This window comes from Hydra viridissima, unplaced genomic scaffold (genome assembly GCF_058129835.1).
Source record: "Hydra viridissima isolate aposymbiotic clone 2 unplaced genomic scaffold, HvirCarnegie_v1 scaffold_15, whole genome shotgun sequence".
Lineage (NCBI taxonomy): Eukaryota > Metazoa > Cnidaria > Hydrozoa > Anthoathecata > Hydridae > Hydra > Hydra viridissima.
This window is the reverse complement of record NW_028324314.1, coordinates 9065855-9071516: the sequence shown is the minus strand read 5'-3', so window position 1 is coordinate 9071516 and position 5662 is coordinate 9065855. Positions and strand designations below refer to the sequence as shown.

Genomic DNA, 5662 nt, shown 5'->3' with positions numbered 1-5662 from the left:
TTTTTACTATGCTTTGTGCTGAAAGGTAATAGCACAATTGTATAGTAAGCAGCAATGGTATTTTCATACAATGTTTAACAATCTTATGTTTTTTTTTTATTCCTAGATAGATGTCAGAAAAGTAATAACGCTTCTTGAACTATTATCTGACCAATATGAGTGACTAACAACTGAATCGATTCTACTAAGATGTTACTGGTCATTATATTATGTAACCTACTTTAGTGCATAACTGCTTGTTTTGAAAATATATTTTTCCAGTGCTGGGCAATATATGTGTTTGATCAAATATATGTATATATATATATATATATATATATATATATATATATATATATATATATATATATATATATATATATATATATATATATATATATATATATATATATATATATATACCATACACTCCAAATTTGTGGCAAGTATTAAAAAAACACAATTCCCAAAAAATTGGAGCTCTGCAGGACCACTTATTCCTTCACCATAAACACTTTTTTAGAAAAAAAGTTCTCAAAAACCATCAATATTTTTAATCATCATTTATTAAATCTTATTTATTGCACCCAAAAAATCTTATAGACAAAAAAATATATGAGTTTTTAACAAAATATATGCTTCTTTTTATTCTTTCTATTTTTGTTTTGTAAAATTAAAGTTCGAATTTTTTCTATCGATATTTTTCAATTGAATTTCAATCGAAATTAAATTTCGAATTTTTTTTAATCAATGTCGTAACTTTTCTTTTGTTAATTTTTTTTTTTAAACGTAGCAATAGACAGTTTTGGGTAATTCCATGTCAAAACAACAACAAAAATCCAAAAAAATAATCCGTTATCTCTAAATTACTTAATTACATAATAAATAAATAAAAGTCTCACATACATAATAAATAAATAAAAGAAGAAATACATAAAAGTCTCTAGTTCCTGGTATTGCTTTTACATTTTTAAATCTTTCAGATTTAATAATTTTGTTTCTATCAAACTTTCGCTTGAAATAAAAAAAAAGTTTATACCTTTGATGTTGTTTGTGCAACATGTAAACATATCACGTGAGTTTAATATTTGATTTGTAGAAATTCTCGGCAAACTAGCATTAGGTACAAGCCGTTTAACTGTTCCTCCTATACCATCCCAAGGTTGCTTTCCAAGGCTGGTTGCAAAGAAAACCCATTTTGCATCTATTCCAAAGTCTGATTTTTGCTGACATAGGTTAAAAATATTTTTGCAGTTTTTATATTGAGATGAACAGCCATCAGAAAAGTAGATTACGTTTACAATACTAGGTTTCTTCAGATTATTGATAATTGATTTTTGTACCTCGTAAACCATTGCTACATCATGATTGTTATCATCTGATGTAATGCAATATGAAGTGGAATCCAACACTTGATCTTCTTTATAGTACACAACTACTGGATGAAGGATGCACTGAAAATTACACACACAGAATGGGTTCCTGATGAGATTGGCAAAACACACCATTTAGGTCTTAAAACACAAAACTTGGAAAAGCCTAACTTTACAAGCGGATAAAGAATTTTAAATGAGACAAATAACTCTTTTAAGCTTTGATAAAAGCAGTCGCTTTTGCCTATGGACTTTTCAACTAATACTTACAAATTCCTTTTGACCAGGCGTCTGGCGAGAGTTTTCACCATCTTCATAAAAATTTTTAACTGAAGTATTTATTTGATTTGGAAGCATTTTACCTCTTTTAATTTATGGAACTGCAAGAATTCCTTCTATCTGAGCTAAAGATCTAGATTTTATTATTTTGAAACACCAAAATACTCACTGCCTGCTTCAATTGACCATTCTCGTGGGCACAAAGTCAAGACTAGAATCTTGTCCCTAAATGAACAGCATTTTTCAAGTTTATCTTTGATCAAAACATTTATTCGAGCAAATTTTTTATTTAAATCAAGAATGTATTCATTATCGAAAACTTCAATTTCTGTCAATAAGGTTTTCAAAGAACTTGATAACTTTTCTTTAAAAACTGTTGTTATAGTTTTAAGTTTTCTTTTCCCAATGCACATACGATTTACAAATGGCTTTCCGTGAAGCTTAACTGGTGATACATAAATTGTACTGAGACAATCAGAAATTTCTTGTATGCTTTTTTTTATATCAGCCTCGTGTTGAATTTTAAATACGTCTTCTTTATTTATGCTTTCAGTTGTGTAATCATCAGCAATATCAATTTTATCAGTATTAATTTCAGTGAAAGCTTTTAATTTGACTTAGCAATTTGTACAAATTTTTTGACCAGGTGCAATATTGAACCTATTGTTTAAAGCTATGGTTCTTAACTTGACTTCTCTGAGAGATGCTAAGTTAAAAAATATAACTCAATAAAAGAAAACGTGCCTAGTATTAACAAACACAATGGACTTAAAATTATGACCAAGTAACATTTATAAAAACTTTATGTCAAGCTTTACTAACCTTTGCATGGTTATTTGTGAACTAACAGCGGATCACAGCATTTATTCTGAAACACAGGGAACTTCTCAAGAATTTTTGGTGATGAAAACAAATGTCAATTATTAAAGCAGGAAAAACACCAGACCTCAGTGCAACTAAATTTTGCTCGTCTGGAGCTAAATCTTAAAAAAAGTTTATTCCAATGAGGTTTGTAAACATTAATTTGTGACAATTTGATTTTAAAATTAATCTAACTGAGTATTGAGATGTTCCAGCCATTATAAAAATATTTAGTTTCAATATTTTATCTTTCTAAAACCAACATTTAAAAAAAAAGCAATTTCTCACATAAGCATTACTGTTAATACTCCAATGTTAGAACCAATTGCTCCATTTAGTTAATCAAACAAGAAACCAGAAATTCATTTTTATTTTAAACTAAATAAGTGTAGTCATGGAGATTATAACCAAATCGGAAAAAAAAAAGCTAAAATAAAATTTCAAACATAAAGCTATAATAAAATAGATATGTGCATTGAAAAACAGTGATATAATTTATGCCTCTTACGGGTATTTTTATATATAAACTAATACTGTAAAGATTCGAAATAAATGCATCAATACCTTTTCTGTTATTAATCTTAAGCTAGACATGTTTACTGAAAAGTTATCGTAAAAAACCCGGTTTGTATTTCAAAGTTTTTTGTTAAATATAAGATCTAATAACTTCAAGTAATGATTTTCGATTTCTTCCTTCAAAATTTTCTATACCAATTAAATTTTGTAAACGTATCTTTAATGCAACTGTGTATACTTAAACATTTTAGTGTTGATATAGACATAGCTAAGAGGGCGGAGAATAAAAAAACGTAAAAAATCTCAAACTTCAAAGGCCCATAACTCTTGAAATAATAAAATTGTCTTCAAATTACTTTTGATTATTCCAAACAGCACTGTTTACTACATTTGTGTCAAAACTCAAGTATTTCTGAAATGGTGGGTTACTTCGACTTATTGCTTTGACATAGAATTACCTTTTTAGAATTAAACTTAACGTCGGAAACTCTATCAGGTCTTAACGGAATAAAAATATATAGAATCTTTTGAATACTTAGTACTGGAAAAAATTCGGCAAAAAGTTCTTGCAGCTATAAATTACAGAATTACTGTATAACAAGCTCGCAATGCAACAATTGATGTAGAAATAACCAATTTGTCAACTCTTGTTGATGAATTAAATACAATAAGAGATAGTTGGGATACTATTTTAAATGAATGTAGATTGTTGGGCACATCTTTACAGATAAACACAGAACTTTCAGGAAAAAAATATACTAAAGGAAAAAAACAGCACACAAGTTAAAATGGACGCAGACAGAAAAATTTAGAACTTATATTTTCAATGTTTTCATGAAAAGCATCTTTGGAAAAATGAAAAGATTTAATGCAGCAAAGGAAATAGATTCTTTTTCAATGTACTATGGTTGTTCCGTGATTTAAATGATCAAGAAATACAAAAAAAGTGTAAAAGGTAGCAAATACTGTAGGAGAATTATCATCTTAGAGATTAAATGCTACATTTAAAATCAATTTATGATGCCAATATACAAAATATTTCTCTCCAGCCCGTTGAATTATTAAATGAAATTCAAAAAACAAACTAGATGTGCTGTTTCCAATCATTATAATTGCAATAAGGCTATTTTGCACAATTCTAGTGACAGTTGCTCAAGCAGAAAGATCTTTTAGTGCTTTGAAAAAAATAAAAAATATTAAGATCAACAATTACACAAAATTGTTTAAATGACTTACGAATTTTATCTATGAAAGCCGAAATGGCTTTGAAAATCAATTTTAAAGTTTTTAATTTGTTTGCCAGTCGATAGGCTCGCAGAGTTCTATTATGAAACAGTGTCTGGCATCATTTTTTGTGCACTTTTTCCTAACTTTACCTTTTTAAAAGCTGTCTTAAACCCAATTTTCAGTTTTTTTGTTTTAAGAGAAATAAATATTTTTTATTTTCTATGCAGGTATCCTTACAAAAACTTTTCAATCATTTTTTAGCATTTTTATACATTTTGGTAGTAGTTTACACCTTAGGAAATGCCGAGATTTTCACGCTATGCAAAAGCCAAAGCAAACCACGTTTTAAATTGCAAATCAATATTTTGGTCAATAAAATAAAAACGGGACATGTAGCAACTAAACAATTGTAATAATTATTGTTAGTATTACATAGTAGAACACTCATGTAACCATAGTTTTGAAAATAGTGACCGAATATCACAATAATCGTAACGTTTTGAGGTATGAGTAGCAAAAAACTAATAAAATTTAAACTAAAGCTGCCATAAATCAGTAACCATTGAACCAATCCGACTGAAATTTTATCCAAAGTTTGGTGCGGCTATAGGCAACACTTGCACCAAATTTTATCAAATTATATAAAGTGGTTCTTATTCTACAGGTGTTTTTATTAGCACACTATGAAGTCAAAATTTCACTCAATTTGAACATTCAAATGAAGTTATCATCCGCGGAAAAAATAAAATGATTTCAAAATTTGCATTACAGGGTACCTTATATCACCCCATGTAAGTGGCGCTCTTTGGTCAGGTTGGGCTAGGTTGGCAATATCGTAATCCATGCTAACCATGTGCATCAATTAAGAGCCATGATTTAGAACTAAGTTTACTCCACTCGAAATCGTTGAAACAACTTAACCTCTGGACTAGAAGATACTCCAAAACAAGTTTTGTAACCATGGGATTAAATTACTTCATGAGCATGATGTGTATAACAAAGATTTTCCTATTAAATTTTTCCAGTGAGGTACAAGTGCCTTAATGTTTACCTGTGTTGCTTGAAGTATTATCAAAAAAGAGAGCTACAAATCTGTCATATAAAATGCTCCAATCTTTTAAAACTTGTTCTGTGGCGTAATTTATTTGTTCACCAGTACCTCTATCCGGTTTTGGAACTAACAACATTTTTTCTACATCATATTTTGTCACTAATATGGACAGCTGATCAACTTAATTCATTATTGTCAAATTGGGTAACAATTTTCTTATGCGTAACCTGATCAAAATATTTTTTGCATTGAATTGTTATGGATTGAAGGATATATATATATATATATATATATATATATATATATATATATATATATATATATATATATATATATATATATATATATATATATATATATATATAAACTACACGGA

General features: G+C 28.2%; 1 pseudogene; it reads right to left on the bottom strand.

The window, feature by feature from the left end:
* Positions 1 to 1774: 1774 nt before the first annotated feature.
* Positions 1775 to 2711, bottom strand: LOC145185003 (uncharacterized; annotated as a pseudogene).
* Positions 2712 to 5662: the final 2951 nt, after the last annotated feature.